This window comes from Macaca mulatta, chromosome 2 (genome assembly GCF_049350105.2).
Source record: "Macaca mulatta isolate MMU2019108-1 chromosome 2, T2T-MMU8v2.0, whole genome shotgun sequence".
NCBI classification, from domain to species: Eukaryota; Metazoa; Chordata; class Mammalia; order Primates; family Cercopithecidae; genus Macaca; species Macaca mulatta.
Genome location: NC_133407.1, coordinates 175,616,755 through 175,632,822, shown reverse-complemented (window position 1 = coordinate 175,632,822; position 16,068 = coordinate 175,616,755).

The window sequence follows — 16,068 nt, the reverse complement described above, 5'->3', positions numbered from 1 at the left end:
ATGTTACCAATACAAAGAAAAGATCAATGTTTTAGGTAATAGATACGTCAATTACCCTGATCTGGTTATTACACATTATATACATGTATTCAAATAGTGCTCTGTATCCCATAATATCTGCAATTATTATATGTCAACTAAAAATAAAAGGAAAAACATTTGAAGGCTTGCACTGTATGTTTTGAGCCATTCTAATGCCTGAATCACTTACAGAGAGATGCAGAATGTGATGAAGCTAGTCTGAACTGAGAAAAGAGATGGCTAGAGCCAAAAAAAGAAAGGGACATATGGAAGCATACTCACAGTGGCTACTCAGCTCCCTACCATTGCCTCTGACGAGTTGAGGTCCCCAGGAGGTCTCCTTATACACATCGTTCTTCCGTGATTGCCTGTGAGATACCTCTTTCCTTTCTTTCCTATCTGTATACACAGCATGAGTTTCCATATGCTAAATGGGACATAACATGATTGATTAACTAGGAGACATGTGTAGACCCTCTTATGACCCACACAGAAGTAGAGTGTGTGGGCAGAGAGAAAGGCCTGTTGCATAAGTGCCACAGCCTCTTTGTTGTGCTAAAAGTAATGGAAATGTCTAAGAAGTATTGTGATGGCCTCAGACATCATTCCTGAGCAAGAGCTAGATGGAATCACACTCCACATTTTTACGTTTACAATTCCAGTGTTCTAGCTATATACTTGAAACTATAAACAATGCTTTTGTTATAGAGATTCCTGCAGTCCCCCTGCCCCTCTTTTTTTTTTTTTTTTTTTTGGTTAACTGAAACAAAAGTGTGTATAATGCTGTTTTTGTTAAGGTAAGGTTGCCTGGGCACACCACCCTCACATCACTGCAGAACACACTATACTAGCGCCTACAGTCGTTTGGGCCAACCCAAGGGAATTGCTCTCCCTTGTAATCGTAATGACCTAAAAGTGAACAGGTAACATACCCAACATCTCAGATTCATTATTTTTAATGTGTTTTTTTTGGTAGCTTTAGTATGGGGCAGTCACATCAAAGGTGCTTGTTATAACCTAAGCAATCATCCTCAATAGCTGATAACATCCAAAGAGAGAGACAACCAGACATCATGTACCTCCTGATTACAGTACCAAAAAATGCAAACTAAGTCTGCACAACCTCCGGCTCTAAGTACCAATGCCCAGGAAACACAGGAGAAAAGGAAACGTCCTAAACAATGTTATTATGGGAATGCCATTAACCAAAGCCAACATGTGGGAGACTACCAGACAAGATTTAGTTCCTTTAACAACATTAACAACACAGCAAACAGGGAAAAAGAGGATGGAGCTTTCATGCCTCAGGGATACTGAGGCAAATAAACTGTCAGTAAAGAAAAGACAGCAAGGTAGAAAGAGGCTATCTATAGGATAATTAGGAAAATGTAAATACTAAATGAATATCTGACAATATTACAGAATTATTAATATTGGTTTTTAGGGAGCTGTGATGATTCTTAGAGAGCTGTCATGATGCTGTCATAGTTGCTTTTAAAAAGGCCACTCTTTGTCTTTTACAGATCCACACTGAAATGTTTACTGATGAAATGCTCTCTAACATCTGGGATTTCCTTCAAAATTATCTGGGGCAGAGAGGGAGTGGGTAGGGGCAGAGGAAATAAGATAGGACGTAAGTTGAAAATACTGAAGCTGAGTGAAGGGAGTTCATTGTAATACACTCCACACTTTGGTATATGTTTGAAGATTTCCCTAATAAAAAAAATTCAGTGTCTATTTTACAGATGTATTTGTCATTTCAACAAACATATATTGAAATCATGTTGCACACTACGGATTGGAGACATATAAACAAATTAGCATTCTGGCCAGACTGTTTATCATTACTTCTTATTTCCTCTTTGTAAGATGCCACTTGTCTGGGCAAGGTAGCACATGCCTGTAATCCCAGCTCTTTGGGAGGCTGCAGTGGGACCATCACTAGAGGTCAGCACTTGGAGACCAACCTGGGCAACACAGTGAGACACCATCTCTACAAAAAGTAAAAATAAAAAAATTAGCCAGGTATGGCATCATGTGCCTATAGACCCAGCTACTCAGGAGGCTGAGGTGGGAAGATAACCTAGTCCCAGGAGTTCGAGTCTGCAGTGAGCTAAGAAGATGCCACTGCACTCCTCCCTGGGTGACAGGGCGAGACCCTGTCTCTATAAAATAAAATAAAATGCCATTTATTTTAAGACACACAATTATATTAATTGCAGCTTTTGAAGTCTCCCGAAGGTCAATGCTCACTTAGAGTGGGAGAGGGGAAAAAAAGACCACCATGTTCAAATTAAACATTGATTTTAAGGCACATCCTAGTTTCAGACTATCCAAACTATGTATCTTGAGATCAAGGAAGAATGGTGATTCTCACTTTCTTTTGGATCTATAGTAAATATCTAGTTATAAAATCCAAGTGTATCCTAAGGGAAAATATTGTGTTCAGTGTAACTGGGGTTTTGATCCTATAGTTTTTTCTTTCTTCTTTTTTTTTTTTTTTTTTTTTCCAATGTGTCAGAATCTAGCTATCAAGTTGAAATAGGTTAATCTGAACTTATCACCAGCAGATGCATCTCAGTCATCTGGAAGAAAATGCTGTTATAAGAAGTAACTCTGGGTATGTGCTTCAAGAATGCAGTTGTGGAAACCATGTTTGCAGCTGTTTTAAACTGTTTCCCAGGAGTCAAGGAAAATTCAAGAGTCTGAGACCAAATGGTACCTTCAGCACAGTCTTCCTTGGCACAGCTGTGGAGAACAGGGCCAGGGCTTTGAGTCAGAGGAACTGGGTTGAAACCTGCGTGTATTGGTTGCCAACCTGGTGACCTTGGATATCCTTTTAATTCTCTGAACCTTATATTCCCCCTGGATAAAATATATCTGATGAAACCTGCTGTTGCGTGTTCTGGGATTTAAATGAGTAACACCATACCTAAAGCATTTGGTGCAGTGTTAGGACGTGTAGAAGCTTAAGTTGTTATTCTTCTTAACATTTTCCCGGAACCAGGGTGAGGCTCCCTGAGCATGTGACTTTTTAGCTCCATCTGATGACTGGTCCCTGCAGTTAACTGATCGTTCTACAAAGCAACCATTTGCTGAATTCATTGCCAAAGAATCGATACAGGTGAGATCTCAGCTCAAGCTGCTATATCAAAATACTATCGACTGAGTGGCTTAAACCACATTTATTTCTTACAGCTGTGGAGGCTGGGAAGCCCACGCTGAAAGTGCTGGCAGATCCTGTGTCTAGTGAGGGCTGTCTTCTTGCTGTATCCTCACATGGTGGAGAGAGAGGTCTCATGTTTTTCCATTTCTTTAATGAGGGCATTCATCCCGTCATGAGGGCCCCACCCTCACCCTCATCACTTAATCTAACCCGGTGACTCCCAAAGCCCCTACCTCCAAGTACCATGAGGATTAGGGTTTCTACATATGAACTGAGGGGAGGAAGACACAAACATTTAGTCTATAGCAGGTGAACTGGCTGCTTCCATCCTGGCTTGGAACTTCAGACACAGAAGCCTTGGGACTTTCTCAGGACTTTCTCCAGGTCTGACTCATGCTCAGCAAACAAGCATCTCTGTGGATCATGTGACCTTAGCCAGAGATGTTGGTGTAACTGTGTGTTGATCTAGGTACCTAGCCCATGCTAGGTGCTCATCAAGTAGCTTTAGTGAGTGACTGTGACTGAAAAGGCATCCTGGGCTGTGCTTTCACACCACCGGTGCCAATGCTGTGCATTTGTTCTTTTTCCAGGTTTTTTTTTTTTTTTTTTTTTTGAGATGGAATCTTGCTTTGTCTCCCGGGCTGGAGTGCAGTGGTGCGATCCTGGCTCACTGCAACCTCCGCCTCCCAAGTTCAAGCAATCCTCCTGCCTCAGCCTCCCAAGTAGCTGGGATTATAGACGTGCACTACCTTGCCCTGCTAATTTTTGTATTTTTGGTGGAGATGGGGTTTCTCCAGGTTGGCCAGGCTGGTCTTGAACTCCCGACCTTAGGTGATCTTCCTACCTCTGCCTCCCAAAGTGCTGGGATTACAGGTGTGAGCCACCATGCCTGGCCTCTAGGATGTTTATATGCTCTCTATGCACCATGATATTAGCGCCCTGGCAGAGCAGTCTCAGTTCCACTTCTGAGCTGGGATGAGTATTTAACTCCTTCCCCATCCCCTCCCTGAAGGGAACTAGGCAGCACTACAGGGCCAGAGGCAGAAAATGGGGAGGGCTTCTCACCTGTCCTTGTCCATGAATAGCCAATGCTCTGCTGAGGACTCCAGGAACCCACTCTTCATGATCAGCCTCAATTGGCAGTGGCCATCTCCTCTGGCAGCAAGCACCAGTGGATTTCTCTTCCTGCCCACATCTGCTAGATGAGGATGACCCCCTGGAGAGAGGCTGGGAGAAGCTAGCCAGCCTGTAACCAGTGAGCCAGTGTGTGTGCATATTGTATGCATGCTGGGGGCAGAATTGGGTGTGGGGAAGGGCACCTTGCTTTCCCCAGGTGAAGAAGCAAGGAAATGTGTCCTTCCCAACCTTCTTTCTAGACCAGCTAATACTCCACTTCCACCCTTTGGGCAAGACACTTATCTGTCTGAGCCTGAATTCCCTCATGTATATGAAAGATGGAGAAGACCATCATAGAAATTCATGTTTATTAGTATTCCAAGCAAAAGAGCTAAAGGTTAGTCTCTCAAATTCCTACCCCTTTGAAGACTGATGGATAAGAGTCTTTAAGTTTACTGCAGGTGATTAAGCATGTAAGGGCTAAAGACAGCAGAACTTTTGCCAAAGTAGGTGCCACGGTAATTCTGCCATGACCTATGTAACAGGAAATGGGTGGATTAATAGTTGCAGACTATCTACAGATTTCCATCCTCTAAGTCTTCCAGGCAGAGGCTACAAAATAAAATACGCTTAAGAGCCAGGCAGGTAATGAGAGTGAGTGGTGCATGCCAGGGGTTTGCATGGTAAATATTAGCACTATTCCTTGCTTCCACAAAGGCACTTTCTGCACTTGCTGGTAAAACACACAGTCCTCTGGGTATATGTTTTGTTTTCTCACATTTTGTAGATTCATGAGCACAGATAAATATTTCTCCACTACTAGCAAAACACTAAAATATAGGCTCAAGTAGCAACTGTGGAAGGAGCCCTGGAGAATTGGGAAGCATATGCACTCTACCCAAAGAGGACCGAAGCTGTGCAACTCTAGCTCACCGTTAGGGGAGGGGAGTAATGTGGGCCCAGTGTAGCCAGATCCTCTACTTCTTTATTAACAGAAACTGGAAATTCAGATTTTTTAAAATGTAGAGTCTCCTGCTTTTGCTGTTTTTCTTCTTTTTCCCTTTTAACGGTGCACATGTATTTTTTTAAAACTTTGTGCACACCAAATAAAACCCACCTGCCGGTGGCCTGTCAGCCTCTTACCTTCCACACAGCACACTGAATTTTGAAGGGTTCTTGCTGAATCGCTCTGAATCTGACATTCTGGGTAACCTCCTCATGCAACTGGGAGCCTTTGGAATCTTCACAACCAAGAGGGCCGTGTCTTTGACCTTGATTTAGGCCTCGTGTCTTCAGGGCATGCCAAGGGGCTGGTGCAGGCTGGACAGAGGTGTGATCTCCTTTTCTCAGCATAATAATTTCCTTCCTGGGGTTTTCATATCACTCTGAGGCAGGAGCTGGGGTGTTGGCTTCTTCTGAAGGTCACTTTCTGGCCTTTGCCTGGGTGGAGATTAGAGAAGAAAGGCAATCCTGGAAACCTGATCAGCTTCCCGGGAGAGATGATAGGCAAGTAGCGCTGGGCGAGCCATTGAGGCATCTGGGCCAAGTCCTTCATTTTACAGACAAACAAGCTGAGATGCAGGAAGCCACAGCATCTTCTCTGGGTCCCCAGTTCATCAGCAACAGCTAAGGGGTGAGATCCCGTGTTTCCCGCCCCACCACCCAGTGCTTCATCCACTGTGCTTTTTGGCCTCTGCCTCTACAAAGCACACTCAGCCCCTCCCAGCCATCTCTGGAGTTTAGTTGGGATTTGAACTGACTGAATGATGGGACTTCACTACTAAGCCTGGGGACCTAGGTAAGGCCAAAGGAAAAGTTGAGGAAGGGAGAGGAAGAAAGAATTGGAAACACTCGTTTTCCTCTGGCTGTGAGCAGAATTCACCTGAGATCCACCCAGAAAAGGGTCTGTTGCTTATTTTGTCACCAGGGTCTGGAGTCGCCCATGTCCAAAGTGCCTATCAGGTCATGAGGGACAGACCTGGCAGTGGCATTTCCATGGCTCTCCACCAATTTTCATTGGCCTGTTGCTTGATTCAAACGAGCACCTTTCTCCCTGCCAGCGAAGGGTCTGCTCCCCTCTGGCAGGTGTCCTGACAGAAAAAGCTTGGCTGAAAGAATTGTTTGTCCTGTGATTTCTGACATACGATTTGCTATTTAATCCTAAGTAGCTATTTTTTTTAATCAAAAGTTTCAGGTTTCTCCCAACACCACCCTTAAAAAAAAAAAACTCTTAAAAAATGGGGAAATGTATGGATTTAATATTTTTCTTTTCCTGCTTATGACTGGGGGAAAAAAAGTTTAACATTTGTTGAGCTCCTAGTTATATTCCACTAGGCTCTTTTATATACATTATTTTATGTAGTCTTCAAAATATTTCCAGGGCCAGGCATGGTGGCTCACACCTGTAATGCCAGCTGTTTGGGAGGCCAAAGCAGGAGGATTGCTAGAGCCCAGGAGTTTGAGGCCAGCATGGGCTACATAGTAAGACTCAGTCTCTATGTCTCTACAAAATGTTTTTTAAAAAATTAGCCAGTATACTGGTGCATGCCTGTAGTCCCAGCTACTTGGGAGGCTGAGGCAGGAGGATTGCTTGAGCCCAGGAGATCAAGGCTGCAGTGAGTCATGATCATGCTATTACACTCCAGCCTTGGTGACAGAGCAATACCCTGTTTCAGGAAAAAAAAAAAAAAAAAAAATCCAGAATGTATGTATCACTATTTAAAAAAATGTCCTATGTAATAAATGAGGGGATCAAAGTTCAGAGAAAGTAAAAAATGTACTAAATTTATATCTCCCATCTTGGAGGGACAGTGTCTGATCCTGACTGTCTTCTTAGGCCTTGCATAGTGCCCAGCACAGAATAAATGCTCAACAAATAGCTTCTGATAATGTTATTTCCAGGGTAAGAGAGTCAATAAATGATGAGCCTTTCATGAAAGATTAAAAAAAAAAACACACAAAAAAACCTTGTGAGATAAAGAAAAGAAAGACATTTGCATCATTACTAGTGAAATAAGAAATGACCGTGATTTGTGGACCATCACATCTTTCTTTCAAGGATTTGGCTTTATTTGACGTGGTATCTCACTTGTCTCTTTCACCAATCCTGGCAATATTCCTGACAAGTGAGAGGAAGTGAGACAAGAAATGATAGAGTAACGGCCAAGTATGCAACTCCAGGGCCAGGCATAGTCATTGTCTGTTTGGGCCCCAGCTCCTTCCTGCACCCCCGGGGTCATCAAAGCACACTGTCTCTTCAGATTCCTCTGGAGAGAGGGGTTTCTGCCTCTTACCCCATCCCCTTCACCTAGGAGAGAATGGTCATTAAACTCAGCAAGCAAGATTATCTTACCTTGGGTTTTTAGTTAATGGGGGCAGACACAAAACAACTAAGGAAATTGACTGTGGTAAGGTATTTAGACAAAGCAGGTAGAAACAACCCCTGCCCCCTAATCTGACTTCTGCACATCTGACATTTACTGTGTACTAAAATTTAGTTGAAAAGAAGCAAAATCCTAAGTCAACGTTTTGCTGAGCATTTATGTATTGCTTTTATTGCCAGAAAAAAATAACACCACACTGATACTTTTAGCTATAGCTCTAGATACAAGCTTTGCTTATATTAGCCCAACATGGTATCTTTTCATCAGAATCACAGAGTAAGTTATAGAAGTGGCTTTACAGTCACATTCTTCTAGAAGATTTCTATACTCCAACTGGAGATCTACAGACCTGTCCACTGCAGGGCAATGGGAAGTTTGCATGAGACTCCTGCTTACACTCCTACTGCTACCCATCTTAAAAGCTTGTGTGAGACACGGAAGTCTTGATTAAATGCAGACGACAGTGTCCTGAGTTGATTTTTCTCATTTGACATTAGACTGTCTCGATTTAAGTAGCTCGGTAAGAAGTGAGACATAATTGGGTCTTGCTTTTAATTAAACATAGACATATATTTATTTACTAGTACCACTGAGATACTGCTTAATTTTCATTAATGCTGTTGACTTTTTCCTCTCCTTAGAACAACATTCTTGTTAATCGTGCGGCTGCAATTAGTTGTCCTGTGTTTATCTTTCCGGTTCCACAGCTAATTCCAGTGTAGAACCAATTTATTTATAGTTTTCACTGCTCAGAACATCCTACCCACTAAAAATTCATTGATAATGCCATAACTGAGTGTCCTTTTATTTTTGGGTGGAAGGAAGCAGGGATTGGTTCGGAGGCAGAAGCAAGAGGGAGGTGTCAATAAGATCCTCTTCATTTGGTAGCATAGAATGGCAATGTTCCTAATGAAGGACACAAGCATACGCTTTCTGATATAATTACGGTGTTGAGATTGGCTCTTTGCATCACTTTCTGTTCCCTGAGAAGCAGACGACAGCCTAACAAAGAACTCTAGTATAGTTATTGCATTTCTAAACACCAAACAAACACAAACAGGGAAGCATCTTTTAATGGAATGTGACATATTGATTCACCACACATCTCTGGCCAAGTTGGGAGTCAGGAGCTAAAATGCCTTCATATTAGGACAGTTGAGTTCCCTCTATATGGAAAATATATACTTCTGTAGCATTAAAGGCTTAATAGAAAACCATGCCTTCAAATGGACTTGGAGCCTTTAATCAGGCTTTCTTAAAGCAAGTTTCTGTGCTCTACTCGAAGGACTTAGGCCAGTTAGCCCTGCATGGTGTTTTATTCCTGCTTGAACTGGGCACCATCCGTGGCCATATGAGTAGGTGGAGAAGAGGTAAATAGAAGCCACTTCCAAATCACAGCATGTCACCAACTGCCTTTTCTGCGTTCCACAGCCACTCAGGAGGACTGATGGAACAAGGACTCTAATCATTTTAGAGAAGAGAGCAGGCTGATTACAGTATAAACCTAAGCCTTATCAAAACCCCCAACTGAAATACTTCCATTTGCTAAATAATATTTACTAGGCCTCAATATTTTCAACATCCATCTTCACTCCCAAATACTTGGATTTAGTTTCTGCTGGTTATTAGCCTGAAGACAGCTCTAAGTTCCTAATCATATTCTTTCTGGTGTGATTGGAGAGCCTGCTCTTAACATATTTTCAGAGGTCTTGAGAATCTGTCACTGACATGAATAAATAAACGAATGAGTTGGCAGGAGGCGCCGGGTCCGAAAGCCTCTTCGTGTGCTACAGGAGCGGGCGCCTTTCCTTCCACCTTCTTTGCATTCCAGGAAAGGGCAAATAGGATTACCCAATGCCAAATGTCACTTTCTGTCCTCTGCTTTCACTAAGGGAACCAGAGGGTGGCCTAACGTGAATATTGTGCTTGGAGTGAACATGTCTGCAACTTAGCTGCACTTGTTATATTATTTTATATTCTCAGTCATTTTGTGTCCTGTTTGCTTCTTTGGCAATAATCTAGCATAGGAAAATACATATTCCAGCATATGTTATGTTCATTGTTAGACTGTGTCATGGTAAGCTTTTTCACCTTGGCTAAAATATAATAAGAGGACAAAGACAAACAGCTTACATGTATTGAGAGCTTACATTGAGCCAGGCACCATGCTACCCACCTGACATGCTTTCTCTAATTTAATCTTCACATTTAATCTCCATTTTACAAATGAAGACATTGAGGCACAGAGAAGTCAGGTTATGTGCACCAGGTCACACAGGTGGGGAAGTGCAGGCTGGGGCACTCAGCTCTGTGCAAACTGCCTCTCTTCTAAGCGCCTGCACCAACAGCCAATGTCTTTCATCAGGTGCTCAGAAGAGATGAAACCTGGGAGCACAGGAAGCACTTCTACTCCGTGGAAAAAGAAGCAATTATCAGAAAACATCGACGCTTCTGTGGCTGTCTCTCAAGGGCAAGAATAAATGTGCTGAACTATCCTCGAAGGCACTAATAACTGGGCTGCTGAACACCACCATGGCGATTATTGTTTTCCGGCTGACACTTGGCCAGTTCTTTCTCCTTTTTACTTTCAGGCTAATAATTAGATTTAAATCCCTGACAGGACTCTAACCATCTCCTCAGGGGGTTCTGGATTTCTTTACTATTGCTTGCAAAGATTTCATTTTTAAAAAGCCCTTTGAAACTATAAGTAAGTTACACTAGCAACAGCTTTTTAAAAAATCTATTATCTTATTGAGTCTTTTGAAGAACATATGCTGCTCTCCTCCTCCTAACCTTGAGAGACCAACCCTTATTTTTATCTCCAGTTTGAAGAATAAAAAATGCCCAGGAGGACGAGTAAAGGCAGACTCATAAAATGTGGTTTCCACCAGTGCTGGTGTCACTGCCAGGCTGATTTGGACAGCCCTTGGAATGTGTTGAATCAGGAATTTCGTTTCGTTTTTGATTAAAAAAATTTTTTCCGCCGGGCGCGGTGGCTCACGCCCGTAATCCCAGCACTTTGGGAGGCTGAGGTGGGTAGATCACGAGGTCAGGAGATCGAGACCATCCTGGCTAACACGTTGAAACTGTCTCTATTAAAAACACAAATAATTAGCCAGGCGAGGTGGCGGACGCCTGGTCCCAGCTACTCGGGAGGCTGAGGCAGGAGAATGGCGGGAACCCGGGAGGCGGAGCTTGCAGTGAGCAGAGATCCGGCCACTGCACTCCAGCCTGGGTGACAAAGCGAGACTCCGTCTTGGGAAAAAAGAAAAAAAAAAATTTCCTATAGATAGTGAAAATCATTATGGTGGCTTTGCTTCTCAGGGGTGGGGGAGAAAGAACTGTTCTTTCTATGAGTAAATGACACTCTGGACCTCTGCGGCGGGTTGCTTTGAGCAAGGCAGTTAGAGGCGAGGTTTCGCAGACAGCGTTTTACCCTCCACGGCCCTGCGCTCCTTGGACGCCCATACCGACGGCCGAGTGCACTCACCTGGCTGTGACCGTGGAACGCCGCTTTTCTCCCTGTGAAGACACCTGGCCCAAACAGGGCACTTTCAAGCCTTGAAGAGTAAGATGGAGTCATATAAATAAGTAACTGGGTCAGGTGAGGACCCACTGGCAACCTGGCCTCATTAGCACTGTTACAGCAACGGAGTGGCCTCCCTGGAGGCTCTGGCACACACGAAACATCTGTTCTGGGGCCTGTCACCTTATGACTACTCTGGAGAATCCCAGTTGCTTCTGAGGAGAAGGCGGAGAGCCTGTTGGTCTCTGTACTGAGTCTGATCTATCCACACAATAAAGAAAAGCGATTCTGCCCAGAAGGCCCAAGGATGAGCTATGGGAAACTAGTCCAGCCAAGCCCTTCAGCGAAGCTTTTTCCGGGAGAACGAATTTAATACCTTTCCAGAGACATAAAAATAATACAAGAATATTTAATTTTACTCGGCTGGGTGCGGTGACTTACGCCTGTAATCCCAGCGCTTTGGAAGGCCCAGGCAGGGGGATCACCTGAGGTCAGGAGTTCGAGACCAGCCTGGCCAACATGGTGAAACCGTGTCTCTACTAAAAACGCAAAAATTAACCGGGGGTGGTGGCGGGCACCTGTGATCCCACCTACTCAGGAGGCTGAGGCAGGAGAATCTCTTGAACCTGGGAGGCAGAGGTTGCAGTGAGCTGAGATCCTGCCATTGCACTCCAGCCTAGGGGACAAGAGTGAGACTTTGTCTCAAAAAAAAAAAAAAAAAAAAATTTAATTTTACTAGAGTGTTTTTGAAAAAAACTAAAAAAAAAATTTCGATATAACTTCAAGGATCATTCTTTTAGGCAATTAATAAATGCCCCATCTTCTATCATCATCAGCTTAAAGCAGAAAGGTTCTGTAATTTTCTGACCACTTTCCTTGAGCAGAAATGAGAAAAACTGATTTTTGTGGATGCTTTCAAACATATTCTCGCACAGGATCCATGGTCATCTTTTCTGTTCCCTGTGGTAATAGTTGTTAGCAGACAATTCCCACTGCCACTGATAGCTAGGCATATAGCTAAAGACAGGAAGAGACGTGGGCTCTACTGAATTCATGATAATCAAATTTAAAAATCTAAGATATGTACCTAACCAATTCAATTGTGAGAAGTGAATACTTGATAGTATTGCAATAAAGGTTTATTCGGGTTACCAAATATATACAACTTGCCCAAGTGACACTTATAAACATCACATTCCAAAAACATTAGGTTGAGCTGTGGATGAAAACTCTGCAGAGTATACGGAGCATTCCTAGAATGAGCTGCCTGGGAGGCAGGGGCTGAAGGCAGCCGACACAGGGCTCTCATCCCATATGGTGGGGCCGCTAGTCCTGCAACTGCTGGGGGAGGAGGCTGCAATGGTAGGGAGAGCAAAGGGTCTAGTTGTTCCCAGTTAGCATGCCAGAGACATATTTCCTCACAGAATCTGTGACATATATGATGATTGGTAGAGACACAGGGGTTCACTCTGCCCACAGTGCAGCTTAACCACAACACCCTTCACAAACAGTACTTTTAATAAAAATGAGTAAAAATTAGAGAGCTCCACAAAAGACATATTCCATGCTGTGTTATTTTAATTATTATTATTATTCTTTGAGACAGGGTCTCGCTCTGTCTCCCAGGCTGGAGTGCAGTGGTGTGATCATGGCTTCCTGCAGCCTCTATCCAGGGCTCAAGCGATCCTTCCACCTCAGCCTCTCAAGTAACTGAGACTACAGGTGCCCACCAGCACCCCCAGCTATCTTTTGTATTTTTTGTAGAGATAGGATTTTGCCATGTTGCCCAGGCTGGTCTCAAATTCCTGGCCTCAAGCAATCCACCTGCCTCAGCCTCCCTAAGTGCTGGGTGAGGCAGTGAGGCAGTGTCCGGCTTGTGTTATAAACAATATGTTTAAATTTTTTAAATAATCCATTTGTTTAGAAAGTCAAACCACTTACAGGCTGTTAATCTTGAAGAATTTCTTAGGCAACCCAGAGAAAAGTAGGAAGCAACATTATAGTTTTGCTTTTTATTAGGGGAGGCCTACGATCAGATAAGATTATTTTCAGTAGAGGCTTCCAGAAAGCCTGTCCATTAAGTGAGGAATGGTAGCAGTCTTGCAGTCTGGCTTCAAAACTGACATAAGACTGCCGTCTTTAGATTTACAAATCACTTCTCTCCAAACTGGACTTCTTACCAAGCATTTCTCATCATCCAGATTTGGAAAATATGCCTAGTCTTTCACAACTGGCTATCATCAGAGCTGAAAAGTTGCTGCCTGCTATTCAAGTGATTAAATACTTGCTAAGTACATAGAGTTCCAATCATTAGCCCCACTGTTCTATGTAGTCATAGATACATAAAATAACCAGGCCAATTATCCCTAACTTAGGAGTAAGTACTTCATTTCCCTCTGATTTGGTGAATGGGTACTTAGTGTGAAGCTTACAAAAGATAAAGATTACTTCTAACACCAAACACTGCCAATTGTGCTTAAATCTCTGAGCCACCGGTAAAATCATGTCTTACCTGCATAGTGTTACCGTAGCCATTATTTTCTAAAGCTATCAAAGCTAAGGCCTTGAGGTGGACAGGTGCTGCACCAAAATGAAATTCAGTTGCGTTTGGAAGCCTACCCCTCCGTGGGAGTTCAATCAAGTTGAGTACAGTTGTGTGCTGCACAGAGCAGCTTTCAGTGCAGGAGGCAGGCCATTAAATGCTTTCTGAACTCCATTAGTTACCCCTGCTGAGAGTGAAAAGTTCTCATAAGTGCATAAAATTTAAATTGCCTATGAGGTAAGGAATGAGACGGTATTTTGCTGCAAATATTACTTTCTGTTCAAATGGTCTACAATCACACATATAATGCAGAATCATAGAGTACAGACCTGAAGGAATGAAGCGTTGACTAGGAATACTGTGCCTCAAATCAAATCTCATCATCTGGAAAGACCCCCCGAGTTTGCTTCAGGTGAACTTCCCTCCGCCTGGCACCTCCAGCCAGGTACATGTGCTCCAATGGAGGCCAGAACTTCCACTCCAGTCTAGACTCAGGAGTCAGCCAGGCCCAATCAGAGCACCAGAGACGCTTGGCCTCAGTGACTGAAGGAGGCATGGCACATGACTCAGAGCACTGAGGTGAGGTGCAACCCAGGGTGGACAGGACTATTAAGAGAGAGAGACATGTGCTCTTTTTCACCCCTCTACTCTCCCTGAACCTGGGAGAAAATGGGTTTGGGACTGCCGCTGGCCATTTGCCATCACAGGAAACCTGGGAGAGTAAAGCCACATGAAGGACAGTAAAGCTGAGAGCTGGCAAGACATCGTGTCCTTATCACACTTTTCAGAGGCCCAGGATCCAGTTGCATGTCTGAATTTTCAGGTTACGTTAGCCAGCAGATCCCATTTTTCTTAGATTTAAGTTTTCTTTCACTTGTAATCAAAACAGTCCTAACTGATAATTAAAATGGAGAACCATACATTTCAGTCTTGAAGAGACTTATCTCATTCTACAGGTAGAGACAGACACTGAGATCCAGGGAAGTAGCTTTCCCAGGTCCTCTGCTAGCTGGTAGTGTAGCCAGGACTAGCACCCAGGTCTCCTGCTTTCTCATGTGATGTTTTCACTGTGCCATGGAGAAAATTAAAAAATAATTATGAAACACATTGGACTGGTTTAAAACTTTTAATTAAAACTCTGCTCTAATTAAAAGCTTATTGGATATTATACTCAAAAAATCCATAATTAATATTTTAAATCATTCTTTACATTGTTACCTAGAATATAAGCAACTTAAAAATACATTAATAAATTAAAATTTTCAGAAATGTGCTTGTGGTCTGCTGTAGCAGCAATAGAAATAGCCCAACAAAATAGCTTAAAATGTTTTATTAAGTATATATAATATTACAGGGTAATATTTACAAAGTTATGTTTTTTTTAAATAAAAAAGTACCTTGGCAAAGATTGCAGATATTCAAAGCTTCAAACAGTGATAAATTGATTTAATACATATAAAAAAAAAAAACCTTTAACGGTAACACAGCTGTTAAACAACTTTGGTCTTCAAATCACTGCAAAAAAATGGCTACTGACAAATAGCACACCTTTAATTGCTATGCAAAAAAGCTCTCTAGAGAGGATCTTGCACATAGCAACACTGGAGTTCTCTTTATTTAGAATGGTTAATAGATATTTATACGATGTGGGATCTAATTGTCAACAATGGCTTTTTGTAAATAATGCTCCATTTAATAAAAACAAAATGTTTTCTTCTCTCACCAGCCATGGTAACAACACTTTTAAGATTTAAGATGTTGTCTTACAGAGGAGCTTAGTACAAATGCTTTCTTTTTTTCAAAAAGAGAAATTTATGAGAAAGCTGGTTTTTGATGATCATAATTAAGAACTGTCAAAGTTAAAGGCAGAAAAACTTCCTGGTCACTCACTGCTCATCTCTTCAAAGTTACCTGGATTATCCCTATTAGTCACTGAAAATGACTTAACAAAGGACCCCCAGCAGGTGATGGCAGTTAGTAATTTTAAAATATGACACAAGTAAAACTGTTTATAAAAAAATCCCTCAACCAAATAAAATACAATAAAAGATAAACGGTTGCCCGACAATCATTTCTCCAGCTTCCAACAACAGGTAAATTAAGGAGTATGTGTTTCCACACACACACCACAGATCCCCCTTTTTGAATACCATTTTAAGACAAGAGAAACCTAGAAGGTTGATTACAGCTTAATTTTTATTATTGAGATGGAGGAGTAAACTTATCGTGTTTTGAGCTTTGTTAGTGCAAATAACAATTTGGTGGTCACTTACTAAATTGACTACAGCATCCGGAAAAAATAAATATTTCCAAT